The sequence below is a fragment of the Hylobates moloch genome, unplaced genomic scaffold, assembly GCF_009828535.3.
Source record: "Hylobates moloch isolate HMO894 unplaced genomic scaffold, HMol_V3 SCAFFOLD_31, whole genome shotgun sequence".
NCBI classification, from domain to species: domain Eukaryota; kingdom Metazoa; phylum Chordata; class Mammalia; order Primates; family Hylobatidae; genus Hylobates; species Hylobates moloch.
In genome coordinates, this window is record NW_026652306.1 from 1,685,352 (window position 1) to 1,707,917 (window position 22,566).

Consider the following 22,566-nt stretch of genomic DNA (forward strand, 5'->3'; position numbering starts at 1 on the left):
TGAGTTTGAGTAGATATTCTTAAATCTTATTTTGTGTTATTTGAACAAGGTAAATATTATTATTATTATAAAATCTATGTCTTAAAAACTTTAATATCTGTGGGTGTTTGTTCAGGGTTCTCCAGAGGGACAGAACTAATAGGATATATGTAAATATGAAAGTGAGTTTATTAGGGAGAATTGGCTCACGATCACAAGACGAAATCCCACAATAGGCTGTTTACAAGCTAGGGAAAAATAAGCCAGTAGTGGCTCAGTCTGAGTCCAAAAGCCTCAAAAACAGGGAAGTTGATAGTGCAGCCTTCAGTCTGTGGCTGAAGGCCCAAGAGCCCCAACAAAGCACTGGGGTAAGTCCCAGAGTCCAAAGGCCAAAGAAGCTGGAGTCTGATGTCCAAGGGTGAGAGGAACAAAGGAAGCATCCCATATGGGAGAAAGAAGGTAGCCAGAAGACTCAGCAAGCCAGCTTATTTCACCTTCTTCCACCTGTTTTGTTCTAGACATGCTGGCAGCTGATTGGATGGTGCCCACCCACACTGAGGGTGGGTCTTCCTCTCTCAGACCATTGGCTGAAATGTCAGTCTCCTCTGGCAATACCCTCACGGACACACTCAGACACAATACTTTACCAGCCATCTAGGCATCCGTCAATGGAATCAAGCTGACACCTAATATTAACCATCACAGTTGGCTTATTTGTTTTATTATTGGTTTTTCAAGAATGTTTCATATCTCTGTGTTTCAGTTCTGTGTTTCGTGTGTGTGTGTGTGTGTGTGTGTGTGTGTGTACACTGAGTAGAGGAGTGTAGGTATGCTGAGTGTGGGGATAAATACAGGACTAGATAAAATAATTTTCTTCCAAAAATATGTACATTTAATTCTGCTGTTGTTCTTTGGAATTCAAAAAATCCGCCATACAACAATTCGATTTCAAGAGAGGAAATGATTACAAGCTGAGCTACAGTCCTTGTAAGGACCCATCTACTTGTGATTCTCCCTTTTTCCTAGCTTATAGGCTTTTGAATACCAATCTATAGCTGGGCTACTTCCCTTTATTCCTCAGTTGTCATAAGTAAAGCTCTTTTCGTTTTTAAAGTAGTCTTCCCCAGAATCAACACACACCTCCAGGGGAAAAGCTACTCCCAAACCGGGCTCATGTCCCCAGGCTTTTGTCTAGCCCTGAATCTTGGTCATTTTTCACTGTCTTGTTAGTTGTTTGCCTTTAAGAAGATAATTTTCATAATTTTCTACTGCATCTTTAAATTTTATTTTCATATTTCTTATTGCTTCTTTAAATTGTATTCTGTTAAAATGTTGGTCTTTAATTACTTATTGGAGGACCTACTGAAACTCTCTTACCTCTTTATATATAGAGATAATAATTTTAAAATAAATTCTATTTTTACATCCCTTTAAGATTTACAGATAAAATGAGAAGATAGTACAGAGTTCCCATGTATCCCACATCTATATTCCCCTATTATTGTCTTATGTTAGTCTGCTACATTTGTGACAATTAGTAAACCAATCTTGACACATCATCATGATCTAAATTTCATACTTTATTTAGATTTCCTGTTTTTACCCCTTGTCCCTTTTCTGTTCTAACATCTTATCTGAGATACCCCATTGCAATTAGTTGTCATAACCACCTTTGACAAGTCTTAGAGTTTCTTGATAGTTTCTCAGACTTCCATTGTTTTTGAATATTTTGAGAGTTTTAAAGGGTACTTGTCCAGTATTTCTTAGAATACTCCGATATTGGAATTGGTATTTTTTTTTCATAGTTAGACTAGAGTCATAAAGTTTGGGAAGGGAGACCACATAAAAGTGCCATTTTTATTTTATCATATCAAGGGTACATACTATTAACATGATAAACCGCTGTTTATGTTGACCTTGATCACTTGTTTGAGGCAGCGATTTTCAGTCTTTTTCACTGCAAGTTTATTTTTTTCACCCTTTCCATACTGTAGTCTTTGGAAGGACACCGTCACACTTAGAATATGAAGAAATAGCTCCAAATCCTTGAGGTCAAAGTCTCTAGATAAATTATTTGGAATTCTTCTGCATGAATAATTTGTTACTTTATTTGGTTATATTGCTATAGACTTACGAATATTTTAAACTTTGGGTTATAGTTCAATGCTTCTTTATTTATTTTGTACTCAAATTGTTCCAGATTAGGCCTTTGGGAATTCTTTCCTAGGTCCCTTTGACATTCCCCCATCAATGTAAATATTCTTTGGAGTACTTCCTTATTTATGGCACTACAAGATGTTTCACCCTTATTTTGTATATTTCCTTTTCCTGTCCTAGAATGAGTAATTTCTCTAAGTATTCTGGTTTCTTTATTTAGAGAATGAAGAAAGCAGTCTTAGCATTAGATGGGCTTGATGATACTAGCCCATCATTGCTTCTAGAACCTCTAAGCTGACAGAACAAGGAAATATATGTGTTTATGCTAACCCATATATATGTACATATCTAGAAATTAATTCATATGTAGTCATTTATATTTATATTAAGCAAAGGCTGAGTTCATCTTGATGTCTCCAACTGTAATCCATTATCACATGGATCATTCCAGTCTTCTTTTTTTATTTTTATTTTTTTTTTTTGAGATCAAGTTTCAGTCTTGTTGCCCAGGCTGGAGTGCAATGGCATGATCTCAGCTCACCATAACCTCCGCCTCCTGGGTTCAAGCAGTTCTCCTGCCTCAGCCTCCCAAGTACCTGGGATTACAGGCATGTACCACCACGCCTGGCTAATTTTGTATTTTTAGTAGAGACAGGGTTTCCCTGTGTTGGTCAGGCTGGTCTCGAACTCCTGACCTCAGGTGATCTGCCCACCTCATCCTCCCAAAGTGCTGGGATTACAGGCATGAGCCACCATGCCCAGTGGACCATTATAGTCTTCTTCTCTGGCTTATTAGTAAACTAACACTTCAACAGTGAGAAACTTGGCATCTGCCACCCACCATTCGTTTACTTAAATTTTCAATTTCAGTATACCTGTATAATCTCTTGATTTATTTTTAAATTTTATTATCTTAGCAATTCATTTTTATCCTTTATACTACTACAGTCAACTTAAATAGTGGACAATTAGCTACAGAGACAAGATTTCAAGTGATAAATTTTGATTTTCACACTTAAGAAAATAATTCATTCTTCACATATATGCATTAGTGCATGTCAAAATTTTACAAAACATGGAAAGCCAAATTGGTGCCAACAGGATTGTTGATAATCAATAAAGGGCTTACTAGAATACAAAATACAATTTGAAAATTATTTTGCACGTTACATTTTTTGAGATCTAGAGATAGTCACATACTATATTAATAAGTAGACTCAAAATTTAATCTTAATATTTCATTTACAGAATCCAAAATTTAAAAGCATAGTCAGTAATAAAATATTTTTCACTACAGCACAGAGCTAAATAAAAATATACTAGTATAAATGTATTTCTACATTGGGAGTCATTTAATTAAAATCAATTATTATCTATTGAGCAATGGACACAAATCCATACAATGAAATTACCAACCAAAACAAAGCTAAAATATCTATATTAATATAAGACAAAGTAAACTTCAGAACAAGAAATAATATCTTATTTCTTGGCATGGAAGAGGATATTACCTGTGTGGGTGCGTTGGATCATGCCTTAATCCCAGCTCTTGGGAGGCTGAGGCAGGAGTTTGAGACCATCCTGGGCAACATGGTGAGACCTTTTCTGTGCTTAATAAATAATAATAATTTTAAAAATAAGTAAAAAGAAAAAAGGAAAGGACATTTCCTTAAAAGAATGATTCTACAAGACATAACAATCCTAAATGTACATATTTCTAAAAACAGTGTCAAGACACATGAAGAAAAAAAGAAAGAAAGAAAGAAAATAAAGAAAGAGAGAAAGAAAGAAAGAAAGAACCAAAAAGTTATATAGGTAAATCCATAGTTTGGAATTTCAACAAATCTTTCTCAGCAATGACAGAACAATTACACAGACACATTCAGTAATGTTATAGATGACCTTTATAAAATCATCAGAAAACTTGAACTAATTGACATTTACAGGACATTCTACCCAACAACAGCAGTGCACGTGGAACATTAAACAATATACATCTGGGCCACAAAACAAATTTTATTGCAAAGGTATCATGCAAAGTATGTCTTGAGCCATAATGGAAGTAAATTAGACATCAATAAAAAAAGATATAAAAAAACCTAATATTTGGCAATTAAAGAGCTTAATTCTATGTAACTCTGGAGTCAAAAAGAATATGTAAAGAGAAATTTAAAAATATTTAGACCATCATAAAAATGAAAATACAACCAATCAAATATATGGGATGCAGCTTACATTCTGTTGAGAGGAACATTTATAGCACTAAGTGTTTTCTATTAGAAAGAAGACAGTTTTAAAATAAGTGACATAAGCATTCATTTTTAAAAAACTAAGAGAACAGGTTAAATCCAAAGCAAACAGGAGCAAGAAAATAATAAATATGAAACTAGAAATCATTAAAAATTAAAAAAGAAAAAGAATAAAGAAAATCAAAAAGCCCTGATTTCACCACTGGGCAATATATTCATATAACAAAATTATACTTGTGCCCTACAAATTTATACAAATAGAAAAAGGGGAAAAATCAATCAAATGAAAAGTTGGGCCCAGTGTGGTGCCTCACGCCTGTAATCCCAGCACTTTGAGAGGCTAAGGCAGACGGATCATGAGATCAGGAGATTGAGACCATCCTGGCTAACACGGTGAAACCCCGTCTCTAATAAAAACACAAAAAATTAGCTGGGCGTGGTGGCGGACGCCTGTAGTCCCAGCTACTCGGGAGGCTGAGGCAGGAGAATGGCGTGAACCTGGGAGGCGGAGCTTGCAGTGAGCAGAGATCTCGCCACTGTGTTCCAGCCTGGGTGACAGAGCAAGACCCCATCTCAAAACAAAAAAAAAAAGGAAAAAAAAGTCGGATATTTGAAAATATTCATAACATTGATGAATTCTTAGCCAAATTGACCAAGAGAAATAATCAAAAGATGTACATTTCTAATAGCAGGGAAAAGAAGAGACACTGCTAGTGAACCCATAGGCATCAAGAGCAAAATAAAACAATTCCAAAAACAACTCAATGCCCTCACATTTGACAATTTAGGTAAAATATGTGAATTTCTTAATGTATACATGCTACCAAAGTCACGTAAGACAAAACAGATAAACTTAATAAGTCCTACATTTATTTTTTAAATCACCAATAACCACCAAACTCTTTAAAATATATATATATTACATATATGTAATTTGTATCATAGCTACATATATATGTATACATACATATATATGTATACATATATATATGTAATTTGTATCATAGCTTACCCTGTCATGTAGTAAAACTACCTTTTTCTAGTGCACAGTTCTATGCATTTTAACAGATGTATAAATTTGTATAACTACCATCTCGATGATGATACAAAATAATCTCCCTTTTGCTGTCCCTTTTTGTCATATCTGCCCCTGTAATTAACTCTTGGCAACCTCTGATTTTTTTTTCCCCATTACTTGTTTATTCAAGAATATACAATACATAAGATCATAAGTTTTGGTATCTATGGCGAGGGCTTCTCTCATTCAGCGTAATGACATTAAGGTTTCTGCAAGTTGTTGTGTATACCAGTTAATATGTTTATAACTGACTTGTATTCCATTGTATGCATCTTCAACAGTAATTTTATTCATTTACCTATTGTGTTATTCAGTTCATGCTGCTCCAAATGAATACTATAGACTGGGTGGCTTAAACAACAACTTATTTCTTACAGTTCTGGGGGCCACAAAGTCCAAAATTAAGGCACTAAAAGATTCAGTGTCTGGTAAAGGCCCACTTCCTGGGTCCATAGATGGCTGTCTTCTCACTGTGTCCTCATATGGCAGAAAGAGAGCTAGAGAACTCTCTGGCTGTCTCTTTTATAAGGACACAAATATCACTGGTGACAATCCACCTTCATGACTTATCTCCTGCTATGGCTTGAATGTGCCCTCAAAACGTTTACCTGTTGCAAACTTAATCCCCAATGCAATAGTGCTGGGAGGTATGGCCTAATAAGAGGCGATTATGTCATGAGGGTGGAGCCCTTACGAGTGGATTAATGTCAGTATTGGCAACAGTTGGTGGTTAAAATGAGTGTGGTTCCTGGTACCTTTCTATCTCTTGTGCTTGCTTTCACCTTCAACCCTTCCACCATGGGGTGACCCTCTCCAGATGCTGAATCCATGTTTTCAGACCTTCCAGTCTCTAGGAAACATGAACTACATAAACTATTCTTTATAAATTACCCAGTCTGTGTTATTCTGTTGTAGATGCATAAAATGAACTAAGAGATCTCAAAAAGGCCCCACCTCCTAATACTATCATATTAGGGGTTAAGATTTCAAAATATGAATTTGGATTGGGGGACACATTTAGTTCATAACACCCATTGAAGAAAATGTGAGTTGTTTTCAGTTTTACATTTATGTAAAAGATTTTGTGTAAATATAAGTTTTTATTTCTCTAGGGTAAATACCTAGGAATGGAATTACTTGGTCATATAATCAGTGAATGTTTGAATTTAAAATAAATTGAGACTGTTTGCCAGAATGACTGTAGGATTTTATATTCTGACTAGTAATATATGGTATTTCCATTTGCTCTGCATCAACTACAGTACTAGATATTGCCGACTTTAAAAAAAAAAATTAGCCATTCTAATATGTACATGGATTTAGCTTGCATTTTTTGTTGAAGATCTTTTTCTGAGATTTTTGTATCATCCATACATTCTCTTTACAAAAGTCTTGACAAACATTTTACTGATTTTTAAAATTTGGCTACTTGTTTTCTTACTGTTGAGTTTTGAGAGTTTTTTTGTATACAGTTTGATGCAAATCCATTGTTGGATATATGACTGAAATATTTTCTCCAAGCCTGAGTTTGATGAAGTCCAGTTTTTCAGTTTTTTTTTCTTTTATGGATTTATTTTGGTGACACTTTAAAAAATTCCATGCCTAATTCCAGTTCATAAAGATTTTTACCCGTTTTGTTTTCATAGTCTTATAGATTTATGTATTACATTTGGATCTATGATCCATGTGTAATAATTTTATTTTTAATAATGTATGAGTGATATGTATCTATATATATATCAATGCTTTAAAAAACATATAGGTACACCCATTGTTCTATCACCATTTGATGAAAGGACTATTATTTCTCCACTGAATAACACTGGGGCAGGAGGAATTTCTCTGTAGCTGCTGAAGAGTATGAGAAAGCAGACAAATGAAGGAAATCTACTCCGCATAGACACCCAGCAAGTTATTCCTTCAAAGGTGACCTAGGCAGACAATCCCATTTTCTACAACATCACCTAAATTCTTCTTCCTGTCATTTACATTCCACCATAGAACCTCTTATATAACCCCTTTCATTCTATAAAAATGCAAAATTATTTCCATGCTAAACTGAAATTTTCAGAAGTTACAGCTTGGCATTAATACGTTGGAGTAGGGGTAATCAGAAGCTGAGTATGTGATAAAGTTCATCTCTCATGTGTTCCAGGCTCCTATCCTCATAGAGAACACAACATGGCTTAATATCTTAATAGACTACTCTGCCATGCTGTTTCATTGGTAAACAATTGGACTTGAAAAATCATTGCTTACATTCTCTGCCTGTATTACTACATCCTTTCCCAACCACGGAGGAGACATCTTTCTAATGTGTACATCTTGTCCCAAATCAGTTTTCCACCAGCACAAATATTTCCATGTGAAAGCCAACAGGGGTGTGTGAAGGACAGTCTCTTAAGAATATCTAAGGGCAGTATATATTAAAAATCAATCCCTTCCTTTTTACAAAAGAAGATTCTATGAAAAATTTTCTTCAATCAAAAATTCATTTTAGCCGAGAACATTAAGCCTAGGAGAAAAAATATTTTGGATCTGGAGAATCATTTAATTTGCATTAACTAATTTGAAGAACAACTATCTTTGGCTTAATGTCAACTAAATCAATACTCATTCTTATTCAGTATACAGAGCTCTTCCCATGACCCAAAATTTTAGTGTGTTTCCCTCATCTTCAAAGTAATTGCCTTACTCTATGGTCTCAGGAAGCAAGATCTCATATAGGAAGAGGCACCCTCCATTTTTGTTGCCGCCCTCTGCCTGAAGCCTTTATCTTTTCTTTTCAGGATACTGAATGTCTGTTGATAAAAAGAAAAAAAAGAGAGAGAGAGAGAGGAGATAGAGCCTGAGACTAACATCCTTTTGGATCAAGGTTGACTTCATTTGTTTTTATTACTTTGATTTTCTGAGGCTCACTGTCAGCCATTTTAGAGATCTCTCTAGAATTCTACCAATATGCAGTCCAGAAATGTTTAAAGAGACAAACTTGTCTTCACTTCACACTGGTTACCATACATGTCAGGCTTCATGTTCAAACCTGCATTACCTTTGCAGACACAGTTCTGTTGTGAACATATCAAGTTTGGACTTAAGTATTTTTGTCTTATATAGAAGATTCGGTTTTCAGTCTCCAAAGATGCACCATGTACCCCTACTAGTTTAGGGTCCTCAGAAATCTAACATTCTCCCTGGACTCTCAGAAGCAACTCAAATTCATCTTCTGATATTTCTGCCATTAAGCATATTTCACTCCTCTAACCTGACAAGCAACTAGGTACATACTTGTCACTTATCTCTTCCAGTATAGTTTCCTCTCAAGGTCTAGAATTCATTAAAGACATGTAGCAACAGTCCTCTGAGGCAAAGAAACAGAGGTGTGTGAGGACAGAAAAAACTACCTTTCATTCTGCTTTTCTCCAGAGAACCTGAGATGGAAATACTGTTTGTAATAGATTTTACCATTTTCTCATTATAATTGATTGCTAAAATAATTTTTCTGTAGCTCACCTTTCTTCTGTCTTCACTATACACTTATCACTAGTTATCATTTAATTCTTCATCACCACCATTGCTAGAATGGTTACTATATACCTCTTACCTTACTAAGTGGTTCTTATTTATTTTAATCTTCATAACAACTCTATGAGATAAATTTGACCATTATTCCCATTATAAAGATAAGAAAATTGAGGACAAGAGATTTGAGTAGCTTTTCTAAGATTACATAATGAATATGTAATGCAAAAAGGAGTCTGTGCTCTCAGCCATTGCAGCAGATTGCATTTTTACACGCTAATTTTTAGCGAGTCATTAGAAAGGAATTGAACAAAATTATCAATTCAAGAACAAGACAAACTATGCTTATTACTGAGGACCTTTATTTATTTTTATTTTTATTTATTTATTGATATATTCATTTTTTGAGATGGAGTTTTGCTTTTGTTGCCCAGGCTGGAGTGCAATGGTGTGATCTCAGCTCACAGCAGCCTCTACCTCCCAGGTTCAAGCAATTCTCCTGCCTCAACCTCCTGGGTAGCTGGGATTACAGGCATGTGCCACCACGCCAGGCTAATTTTACATTTTTAGTAGAGACAGGGTTTCACCGTGTTGGCCAGGCTGGTCTCGAACTCTTGAACTCAGGTGATAAGCCCACCTTGGCCTCTGAAAGTGCAGGGATTACAGGTGTGAGCCACCACGCCTGGCCTGAGAACCTTTAAATGAATATATACTTTAATTCTGTTACTGAACTATGATTAAAACATCCACCAAAACTGTTCAAATGAGATGCAAATAAATGCTTACTAAGTTTATAAAGCTGGAACAATGACCATCAGATGAAACCATCCCTATCTCATCTGCATCTTTGTACCCAAGTCCTTAAGAGAAGAGTTATCCTCGCCTGTATTCACAGGAAAGTAATTATCTAGGTGCTTGCCAGTAAGCTGGGAGCTGAGGAGAATCATGAAAGAAAGATCCCCCCTCCTTAGCCAGGGAGCATACCTTATTGCCCTCTGTAAGCTATGAACAGAAACACAAGTTCCTTACTTCCCCTGTTATAATTTGTTTTTTTAGATAGAAGTATTTATTCAAAGTTTTAAGAACTTTGAACACCAACCAGAAGGCTTTCTTGTAAACATTCTATTATTAAGCTTCCCCAGCTGCATATTAAAACCTTTGTGGTCCACAGAGGTATATCTACATTCCAGCTGCACTAGGTAACAACAGTGGCAAATTTTGAGGTTTAATTAAAGAATACTTATCATAGATGCATGGTATGAGAATGTCGGATGACAAAACCCTGGTGTTGTGAAATTGATTATATCACCATAGTGGACCCAGTGCATGTGGAAAACTTGAACCCAAAGAAACAACTCATTAATCTTCACAAGCTCTCCCTAGGTAAAGGAGTTATTTTTTGTATTTACAACAAGCTTTCAAAAGGTAACCTTTGTGGGATTTTCCCCCTCCTTATATCAATTGTTTATGCTGCAGAAATAAATTAAAACTAAGAAACACTAAATGTTAACAAATGCAAAACAATTTGTTAGCTCCATTCTTCAAATACCTGCAAAAATACTTTTCAAAAAAAGCTTTTGTACAGTTTTCAGCTACTATTTGGCACATACAATGAGCCATCCGCACCCTGGGAGTCTTACCTGTGTTATTTTTTAATAGCATAACATTTCTATTTTTGATGCCACTATCCTTATTCTGTAGATGGAAAAACTGAGGTATATATATTGGCTATGTAACATACTCAGTGTTAGTCAATAGCTGTGGAATCTGGTTATGAATTCAAGCTCTATTAGTTAAAACTCACTGTAAAACCCAGAGTTGTAAACAAAGCAAACAAGCAAACAAACCAGCAATATTTCCAGGAGAGAGAAAATGCAAGAGAAATTTGATGAAGTATTAGTGATTAGGTATTTAAAATATTTCTGTTTCAAGTGATGGCCTTGTGGCTGAAATTATTTTAAGTTTTTCTCCTTGAGAATCTCTGAATAATGTTTCAATCAAATTGTAAACACAGTAAGATAACAACGTCTATTAAAAACAGCTATGTACTGATGAAAGTATAATTCTAACTTCAATAACTATTATAATTGATAACACATTATCTCTGGACAACTAATAACACATAAAGAAGATGTAAAAATTGTGAGAGACGAAGTCAGGAGATCAAGACCATCCTGGCTAACACAGTGAAACCGCGTATCTACTGAAAATACAAAAAATTAGCCGGGCATGGTGACGGGTGCCTGTAGTCCCAGCTACTTGGGAGGCTGAAGCAGGAGAATGGTGTGAACCTGGGAGGCGGAGCTTACAGTGAGCCAAGATGGAGCCACTGCACTCCAGCTGGGAGACAGAGGGAGACTCCACCTCAAAAAAAAAAAAAAAATTGTGAGAGAAAGCATGTTTCAGCAATTATGTTTTTTTCACCTGTGTACAGAGTTATGGGAATTTAAATTCAATGGAATCCTCAGCTCCATACAACATTTAAGCTACTACTAATGGTGAGGTAAACATCACTAATTTATATCTATCTTCTATTTTCCTATCAGCTTCTTTGTACTTAGCATTTTTCTTAGTTACCATATATAGAATAGTTACTAAGCTCACAAATATTAGACTCAAAAACTTATTATTTCTAGAAAATAGAGGTATGATAGCCCATAGCTCATAATCAGGGCTGACACACATCAAGTTTGTGCCAAGATATTTTTAATAGTTTTCCATAGTGTCCATTCGGATTGGTCAAGCCTATGTTTTATCTGCTATTAAGTATTTACTACTTCTGCTTATAATTAAAATAATATAAAAAATGCCATGCAAATAATTAAGACTCTCCAGTACAGCAATCTCTGTAGACCTCTGTCATAATATTTAAGATATATTAGAAATTTTGCATCTACTTTTTTCCTCCCTATAATACTAGGAGCTTTCTGTAGATAGACAAAATGCCTTATCAATGTTTTTGTTCTTATAGACTTACACAGTGTTTATCATATAGTAAAGTATGTGTTCCATAGGTATACAATGAAGTGAACATTAAACTACACAAAATTTAAGCCTGCTGTAATCTTATCTCTAGGAATAATGATTATTACAATTCTGTATTTTTGTGATTATCAGAATTGTCAGAGTGAGTTAAAATATTTTTAAATGCTAGTCAACCTTTATTTTTAGTTTCTTTTTTGTATGTGTGAATCCAATTTGAGAGCATTATGAGCTTAAGGGAAGGTGTTTATACAGAGGTAGTATCCTGATGATAAATTTCCTAGCATAGCAATGAGTCTTTAGTATGCTGTAGTAAATACTTAAAAGAGTATGCTGATTGTGGTACTGAATTTGACCCTATATTCTAATCTCCCTTTTCCAATTTCTTTCCTTTTCTTTGTGTCATCAGTCTTTGATCGGTTACATTTTCAATAAATGTAACATTTATGATTTTTAAAAACCTCATCCGATTTAACTATGGAATTTATATATGACAATACAAAATATGTAAGGACAGGGCCTTTGTCCTATTCATTGCTGTATCACTGAGAGTTTAAGAAACATTTGGCACATGGAAGATGCTCAATGAATAATTGATTATAAAAGTCTTCTACCAGTTTTTCTTGTTAAGATATTTATGAGATTCCCAAGAAAATGGTAACTTATTTCACAAATTCAAACTTAGTTATTCTGGTCAGGAATGTGTCTCTATACTTCCCCAAACTACTGTTCACTTCCCTCTAAGTCACTCTCTGTCATCTTGAAACTGACATCTCTTAAGTTGATGCTACTTTACCTCTTCACCCCAATTATGAGCACAGACATAGTTTCGAATCTGTGTCCTAGATATGGAGAACTTCATGTTGGTACACATCTTCAGAATTACCTTTTCAGCCTCTGAGTTTTAAATAAAATTTATCGAGCTGCTTCTGTATATTTACACAAGAAAAGGCATATGCTGTATAATAAAATTCCATTTATTTAAATTGTTTATTAGTTAAATATAGTGCCCTTGCATCCAGGGAAGTAATGTGAATCACAAAATACCAAGCCATAGTGAAGACAAAGTTATTAAGTTTGCAGTCACTTTGAGATCACAACTGTAGAGATGAATGGCGGCTCTTCAGCTGGAAGATGAAACATGTTACTTGCCTTAAAATTCTTTCTGATTATATATTTAGCACATAATCAAGAAATAACCATAAGTATACTCAGTCATGCAACCCAAACTGCTGCTCTGTTGTGGAGTAGCCATTCTTTTGTTTCTTTACTTCTCTAATAAACTTAGTTTCACTTTATGGACTTGCCCAGAATTCTTTCTTGTACCAGATCAAGAACTCTGTCTTGGGGTCTGGATCAGACCCCTTTCTAGTAACAGTACTGCCACTGTTGTCATCTGAAAAAGCTTTATGTGCAGAAAGATGTCAAGCTCATACTGGCTGATACAAAGTTTGAAATGTATTATTGGCAATATATTCTCAGTTGTTTACTTGAAATGATAGACTCATTTCATTCAACTTTTAATAAAATGTCTGTTCAATATGCAGGCCTGTGTAGCTATAGTTTGTTAATAATTATTTCAAGAATTCTATTCCATGAAAGAAGCAGCTAGTTCAGATCGTAACTCGAATAATTGCCTAATTGGTTTTCTTTGGAACAGCCATCATATTTCAGTGTGCAGCAGAAGTGCTGTGTGCCTTCAGTGTGCCTACACCCAGAACATTGGTATGTACACAAGGATTGAGATTTAATCAAATAACACCTTTTTTTTTTTTTTCTTTGAGACGGAGTCTCGCTCTGTCTCCCAGGCTGGAGTGCAGTGGCATGAACTTGGCTCACTGCAAGCTCCTCCTCCAGGGTTCAGGCCATTCTCCTGTCTCACCCTCCCAAGTAGCTGGGCTACAGTCTCCCGCCACCATGCCCGACTAATTTTTGTGTCAAATAACACTTTTAAATAATTCATTAAGAACATTATTAAATAAAACTGGTATTTTATTTTTGTGAGCTCACGTGAGGTGATAGAGAACACAATGACTACCAGTACAATTTTAGGCCTACACCGTGATTTATGCTAAGATGTCAGTAGTTTTACACAGCATTGCTTTTGCTCCATCATGTAAATTGCTACACAATACAAATACATAATTAAATAAAAAGCGAAAAAAAGTCTTAGTATGCATATAAATAAATTATAAACTTGGGGCCATTATAATGAAAGCAACTCCAGGAACTCCAGGGGTCCACAGATCACACTGTGAAATCTCCTGCTGTAGACGACATATTGATGGTGGCTTTGTAAACAAGATAGCGTGTTTCAAAGTAATATAAAACTTTAAGACAGAATCTACTAAATGGCCATTTTTAGTCTCAACGTATGAAGCGTTTAACAAATTTTGAAATTAACAATGCGAAAGAGTGACAAATTTTGGAAAAGTGAGTGAATTAAAATTCCAGGAAGAAGTTTAGCAAGTAACTGGAGGAAGAAACCAGGAGAATCACTGAAGAAAGCTGCTCATTATTTTAAAAGTTGAAGAAAAGAAACCAGTGCCTCCAAAATTCTAAGTACTTTTCATATAATTTCTTTAAGCAAACTAATCGTTATCATTTACTTGTATCATTGCTTTATAACATAATTATTTTGCTTTGTTTCATTTTGTTTTCCACAATACAGAAAATCATCTAATTATTTAGTACTACTTAATGTTGTCCACCGTATACTATTGAAATTAAAAAAAAAATCTATCACATGCATTCAAATATTTTAAAAATTTCAGAAAAGCATTTTTATAGAAGGGCTGCATTGGTGATAGGTTGCTTTTTTCTCTTCCTTCCTGCATAATAACAAAGTCTTATTTTGATACATCATGGATGTTTCATGTCATTGAATGATCTGCATCGTCCTTTCTTATGACATCATATAATTTTATTTATAGACATAATATATATTTTACCTAAATTACAGTTTGGATATATTTTTAAATAAACAATGAACAGATAATTTACAATAGAAAAAGTACAAATTTTCCACATACATGAAATCATACTTAACCCGACTGAAATTCAATAGAACACAAATTAAAACAGTAATGAATTCTATTTTTGTTTATATGAACAACTTTTTTTAAGCCATAAAATTTATTGTTAAGGAACAAGAAGAAAATAAGGACTCTCATAAACTGGTTCTAGGAATACAAAATTTTACAACCTTTCTAGAGGGCAGTGTTTTGTATTTTGTGATGCATACAAAATGTTAAGATATACATAGCTTTTCATTAGTTCATTAAATAATTTCTCAACAGATATGTATTGTTATGCTATGATTTTGTGTATATATGTATACAAAACTATATTGTTGCTGCCCTGATGCATTTAAAGTCCTGTATAAAAACACGTCTGTGCGTAACTATATAATACAAATCATTTTGAAGGATGCTCACATGTTGCCGTAATGGAGAAGAGAACAGAGAACAGAGGTACGTCTTTACAGAAGATATTCAAGGCAGGGCTGAGACCTGTAAGAGAAGAAGGAGCCAGCCATGGTAAAAAGCCTTCGAAACAATTTCTAGCCAGAGGAGACATTAATGGAAAGTCTCTGGGGTAGAAGAGTTTCCAATCTTTGAGAAACTAAAAACATACTAAGCTTAGAAAAATATGCAAAAGTGAAAGCAAATATAGGCCAACAGAAAGAGCTTGGGCTCTGTTCTAAGCCCTGTGCAGAGCTGAGGTCTTTCTTCTACTTGGCCTTCTTCTTGATTCTGATGTTCAATTGTTCCCCAAGTAGGAATGAAAAAAGTCCCTTGCTTTGCTAAGGATTCAAGCAGTTCAGTTGTCTAACAGGTACAGTGCTTTCCAGATCTGGTCACATGACAGGCAGATCTTGCAGGAATCTGCTTTATCTCTGCCCATATAACAATTTCCCTGTTAATGATACACTCAGACTGTGCTAGTATCATTTGCATCACATCCCTACCGAATTATTTGCTTTTACGAATTTATAGAGATGGCATGATGCAGAGCAGATCTGAACTAGTTTGCCACATATTCAATCTGTGACTTTCTGGCGTGGCTGTCACGGGAGTGCACCATGCAGAATGCCCTTTGAGAGAACCTGCTACTCCCTTTCAAAGGTCTTCAGTGCATCCTTAGTGTCAGGCCTGTGAGCCCAAGCTAAGCCATCATATCCCCTGTGACCTGCACATATACATCCAGATGGCCTGAAGCAAGTGAAGAATCGCAAAAGAAGTGAAACCCCAGCCACATCTCCAGACACATCTCCAGCACACAAGAACTTCAAAATGCCTAAGCCCCAGCAGTCAAGCATTCCTATAGGACTTCCTCCATCAGGATCTTGCTTCAAGTGCCAGAAATCTGGCTACTGGGTCAAGGAATGCCAGCAGCCCGGGATTCCTCCTAAGCCGTGTCCCATCTGTGTGGAACACCACTGGAAATAAGACTGTCCTACTCACCAGGCAGCCACTCCCAGAGTCCCTGGAACTCTGGCCCAAGGCTCTCTGACCAACTCCTTCCCAGATCTTCTTGGCTTAGCAGCTGAAGACTGATGCTGCCGGATTGCCTCAGAAGCCTCCTGGACCATCACAGATGCTTTTGATAACTCTTACAGCGGAAGAAGACACAGGAATGTCAGGCCTCTGAGCCCAAGCCTGCAGGTATACATCCAGATGGCCTGAAGCAAGTGAAGAATCACAAAAGAAGTGAAAATGGCCATTTCCTGTCTTAACTGATGACATTCCACTACTGTGATTTGTTCCTGCCCCACCTTGACTGAGCGATTAACCTTGTGAAATTCCTTCTCCTGGCTCAGAAGCTCCCTCACTGAGCACCTTGTGACCCCTGCCCCTGCCCACAAGAGAAAAACTCCCTTTGTCATTTTCCACTACACACTCAAATCCTATAAAACAGCCCCACCCCTATCTCCCTTGCTGACTGTCTTTTCAGACTCAGGCCATCTGCCCTCAGGTGAAATAAACAGCTTTATTGCTCACACAAAGCCTGTTTGGTGGTCTCTTCACACAGACACACATGACACTTAAGTTTTGATTCTTTGTTGTTGCTCAGAGTAAAATGTACAAGAAGAGATAAAGAAAATGTCAAAAGATGTTAATAATTGATATACAGTTTAATATTGTTTGTTTTCTGATTCTTTCAACTCTTCTACAGGTGTAGGTTTTAAAATAAAATTTGAAGGGAAAAAAAGTTGTTTTCAACTACTGCAACTTCAGATCCGTTGTGGTGTTCATGCCCAGACATGCTCAAGCAGCTGCCAGCCAATGACTGAGCACCATAGGGGCACTAAGTGTGGCTAGTCCTGCCAAATGTGGACTCCCCTAATGAACAACTTGGCTCTGAAGCTCCCATCAGCCTGGGTGAGACTGTCTCCAAGCTGTACTGCAGTCTGAGGCTCCTCCTACCAGATTCACTTTGCTGTTCCTTTATTCCCAACTGTTCAATTGGTCTATGTATCTGTTTTGGTACTAGTACCATGCATCTTTGATTACTGTAGCCTTGTAGTATAGTTTGAAGCCAGGTAGCGTGATACCTGCAGCTTGTTCTTTTTGCTTAGGATTGTCTTGGCTATACCGAAAGCAATGGCAACAAAAGCCAAAGTTGACAAATGGGATCTCATTAAGCTAAAGAGCTTCTGCACAGCAAAAGAAACTATCATCAGAGTGAACAAGCAACTTACAGAACGGGAGAAAATTTTTGCAATCTATCCATCTGATGAGTGGCTAATATCCAGAATCTACAAGGAACTTAAAAACATTTACAAGAAAAAAACAAACAACCTCATCAAAAAGTGGCCGAAAAATATAAACAGACACTTCTCAAAAGAAGACACTTATGTGGCCAACAAATACATGAGAAAAAGCTCACCATCACTGGTCATGAGATAAATGGAAATCAAAATCATAATGAGATAACCATCTCACACCAGTTAGAATGGTGATCATTAAAAAGTCAGGAAACAACAGATACTGGAGAGGATGGGGAGAAATAGGAACACTTTTACACTGTTGGTGGGAATTCAAATTATTTCAACCATTGTGGAAGACAGTATGGTGATTCCTCAAGGATCTAGAACCAGAAATACCATTTGACCCAGCAACCTCTTTACTGAGTATATACCCAAAGGATTATAAATCATTCTACTATAAAGACACATGTACACGTATGTTTATTGCAGCACTATTCACAACAGCAAAGACTTGGAACCAACCCAAATACCCGTCAATGATAGACTGGATAAAGAAAATGTGGCACATAGTCACCACAGAATACTATGCAGTCATAACAAAGGATGAGTTCATATCCTTTGAAGGGACATTGATGAAGCTGGAAACCATCATTCTTAGCAAACTAACACAGAAACAGAAAACCAAACACCATATGTTCTCATTCATAAGTGGGAGTTGAACAATGAGAACACATGGACACACAGAGGGGAACATCACACACTGGGGCCTGTTGGGTGTTGGGGGGCTAGGAGAAGGACAACATTAGGAGAAACACCTAATGTAGGTGACGGGCTGTTGGGTGCAGCAAGTCACCATGGCATGTGTATACCTTTGTTACAAACTTGCACTTTCTGCACATGTATCCCGGAACTTAAAATATATATTTAAAAAATAATAATAAATAATAAAAAAATAAAAGATTTGGTTGGTAATAGAACCTGTTCTCCCATTTTATCTCAGTGGTTGTTCTTTTATACAATGCTATGAGGGCCTAACATAAAATATCATTATGCTCAAAAGTTGTTATTCTTATTGTAATAATTTTTATGGTACTTGGTATAATATAGAGTATATCCTTGGCTCATCAGTTAAGCATATAGACTTCAATTATAGATATTCCAAAATTCAGCAATATTTCAGCTCCTTCTCCTTCTGTAATAAACAAAATTGACTCTTCCTTCAGTATTTCCTTGCCCGATGAACAAAGATAGCTTTTCACGTTTCTCTGTTTGACTTTTCATGTCATGCCTCAGTGTCCTGCTGCCTTATGGAGGCTGGATATGAGGAAAAGATCTATGTGCCACGATTTCTGTAAATTCAGATGTTGGTTGGTCTCTGGATAGCCTTAGCCAACCATCTTTCTCTCCCCTCGCCTTCTTGTATAGAGTTCTGAGAGTAATTGTAGAATGTGCTAACAATGAACTATTCTGAGACAGGGAAGAACTGCCCAGGACAGTTCACCCTATCACCCTATCCCCTTATCCTGAAATAGGGAAGAAAAGCCCAGGACAGCTGGGCTTTGTTCCTGTCTCCCATAGAAGCAGGATATCCTTCGAAGCTTTACCCAGTGAGTCACATTTTTCCTGAGGCATGTAACCCTGAACGGGCTGCCTTTTGGAGTCCCTCACTGGCAGCGCAAGTTGGGCACACACATTTGAGACTCCATCCACCCTAGGCAGCTTTCTGAACATGGGAGGACCAGTTCATAATGAGTCCTAGTGTTACTGGGGGTCCTTGCTCACAGAGCTTCCAAGATGGTGGCGAGCCTCTTCCAAGATGGTGGTGGGCCACTTCCAAGATGGTGGCAAGCCTCGTGTTCTCTGACCTGGGGTTCTTGGCCCCACGGATTCCAAGGAATGGAATCTTGGGCCAGGCAGTGAGTGTCATAGCTCTATTAGAAGCCGTGGGTCATGGAAGAGAACCGTGGAACCCAGTGACTAGTGTTCAGCTCGATTAGGACAAACCCAGGCACTTAGCCATGCAGGAACAATGGCAAGCCTTTAGCCCGATCAGGAGTGGCAATGGGCGCCTTGCTGGATCAGGAGCACAGTGGACACCCTGCTGGATCCAGAAGAATGGAAGTCAGTGGCGGGTCTGCGATGGCGGCAAAACATCAGTGGTGGACAGCAAGCGAAAGCTCAGCTCGAGCCATAACAAACATGGACCAGAAGAGTGCAGTTTCAAGATTAGAGTGAAATAGAATGAAAACAGAGCTCCCATACAAGGGGAGGGGACCCAAAGGGGGTTGCCATTGCCGGCTCCAATGCCTGGGTTTATATGTAGACCATTGTTCCTCCCGCTGTGCTCTCAGGCAACAGATGATTGGCTATTTCTTTACCTCCTGTTGTTGCCTAATTAGCATTTTAGTGAGCTCTCCTTACTATCTGATTGTTCATGTGTGAGCTAAGTTGCAAGCCCTGTGTTTAAAGGTGGAAGGGGTCACCTTCCCAGCTAGGCTTAGGGATTCTTAGCCTAGGAAATCTAGCTAGTCCTGTCTCTCAGTCCCACCTCTCAACAGGAAAACCCAAGTGCTGTTGGGGAGGTTGGCCGACGACCGCTCTAACTGCTTTGTGCTGAATTGGAGTGTAGTAGGGGTGGTGCAGTTGAGATTTCCTCAGGAGGGGTGCCTTTGATGTCATTAACATCGGAGCATGGGCTAGCAGGCCAGTCCAAGGGTCCATGGTAGATCTTAGTCATGGATTGCATCTGGGGCTCCATCTGAAGAATGATTTGTAGCTTTACAGCTTCGATTCTGGAAGAGACAAACTTAACAAGGAGGTTAAAGATACAGGGATTGAAATGTATGGCTTGCAGTGCAGGAGATTATTTCTTTGGCACACTTTACAGGCCCTGACTATCTGCTTGATAGCTTTGAAAAGGCCTGGTCCAGTACATAAAAATTTGGCCATCTGATGAGTGCTATCAATGCCTAAGTGAAAGGTTTGATGAAGGATTTTAAGTAATTTCCATTGGTTAACTGCAGGCAAAAGGATTTTTCCTTCTTTGGTGGCTAGCCATCCTGAGGGGAGAAAACTATGTCCTCATGAGGTTCCCCGTTCTATTTCTCCTCCTGAGTATTGGGGCTTGGTTTCCCAGAGGGGATTACCCCATACTAGGGGCCCTTCTATAAGCATTTCTAATGGAGGGTCCTGCCTTGTGGCTCTTTTGGCTTCAATATCTGCTTGGCGATTCCCTTCTATTTTCCTTTCCTTTCCTTTCCTTTCCTTTCCTTTCTGATGACCCCCGCAGTGTAGGACTGCCACCTCTTTAGGTTTCTGTACAGCCAATAATAATCTCCTAATGGCTTCCCGATGTTTGATAGGTGTTCCCTCGGAAGTTAGGAATTCCCTTTCTCTCCATATTGCTGCATGGGCATGGAGGACTAGGTAAGCATACTTGGAGTCTGTATATATATTTACCTTTTTCCCTTCTCCAAATTCTCGTGCCTGAGTGAGGGCTATTAGTTCTGCCAGCTGAGCACTAGTTCCTGGAGTCAGGGGATTACTTTCAAGTATTCCATTATCACTGACCACTGCATACCTCCCTGGAAGCTCTGTGAGCAAGGACCCCCAGTAACACTAGGCTTCCGTTGTCCTTTGCTGGCTATTTGTACCTAGTAAATTTGCTTCATGTACCTTGTGGATAAGTGTGTCCTGTTTCACTGGACGGAAATTTTTAGAAAGTGCACAGTGAATTTGTTTCTCATCATGTAACGCCAAAGGTTCTTGCCTTAGCAACGCCAAATAATTGGTGAGGCAGCTGCCCATGGAGAGTGATGGAGACATGGACCAAGAGAAAAAAAAGCTGTAGGCTTTATTGAGCAGAGTGACAGTACAAGGCTTCTACAGTGTGGAAGGGGTACCGAGCGGGTAGCCAGTGTTAGATTCTTCAATCACCTTTTAAACTCTTTAAGGCGGGAAATAGGTGAGGCAGGGAGATGTTACCAGAGAGAGAAACAAAGACAATTAACATGTCTCAGATCTTGAGGAAAACCGGAAGTGCAACTTAGGTTTTATCTGCTTTATGACCTTGCAGCCGCAAAGGAGACAGGATCTCACAGGACTTCACAAAGCATGTTTACAAGGAATTGGAATTGGAAGCATAGATAAGGTCCACTGGTCACAGACAAATGGGCAATTAACATTCCTTTTAGTTTCAGGGGAGGGGGAAGCCAGAGAGGGAGAGAGGACACAGAGAAGCTTACAGCAAAATTTTCGCTGTTTATAGCTTTCTTGGGGAAGAAAACACATGCACAAATTCTGATGTTAGGAATATTTTAAGCATATATCTTCAGTATTATTCATCCAGGACCGAAGTAAGTCCTGATGCAGGAAATGAGTGAGTTTCACAGCTTTTTGCACAGCTTTCTGAGCCCCTACTGGACCCAGGAAGCCCAGCTGGCCCCTCCTTTCAATCAAATGCTAAAGAACATAAAATTCCAATGTAACGCAGAAGCACCAGGATCAAAGATAAATCATTAACAATGAGGTGATTTTTAATTGCTATTCCAAGTTAAGAGCTATTTCCTTTAGCTTCAACTTAGTGTAGCTACATTGAAACGGAGTTACAATTTGGAGAGTAAATTTGGCTTGTAAAGTTTTGTGAAAGTCTCTCTCTAAATTTATCTGAGATTTTGCGTGACTCACACCACATGGGGAGTGTTACCAGTGGGTGGTGACCAGGTTCTTGGTGTCTTGAGCAAAGAATCAGACAAAACACACAAACAAAGCAAGGAAAAAGTGAAGCAACAAAAGCAGAAAGTTATTGAAAATGAAAGTACGCTCCGTAGTGTGGGAGTGGGCCCAAGTACAGAATTTTGGGAGGTTTTAATACACTGTAGTGGTTTCCA

The 22,566-nt window shown here is 37.6% G+C and overlaps 1 long non-coding RNA gene across 1 annotated transcript; it reads right to left on the bottom strand.

Annotated features, from left to right (window-relative positions):
• Window positions 1-3,651: 3,651 nt before the first annotated feature.
• Window positions 3,652-16,550, bottom strand: LOC131382490 (uncharacterized). The gene is made up of 3 exons (XR_009212012.1): window positions 16,431-16,550; window positions 15,402-15,476; window positions 3,652-3,746 (listed from the first exon to the last, which is right to left on the bottom strand). It is a non-coding gene; the product is annotated as an uncharacterized LOC131382490 (long non-coding RNA).
• Window positions 16,551-22,566: the final 6,016 nt, after the last annotated feature.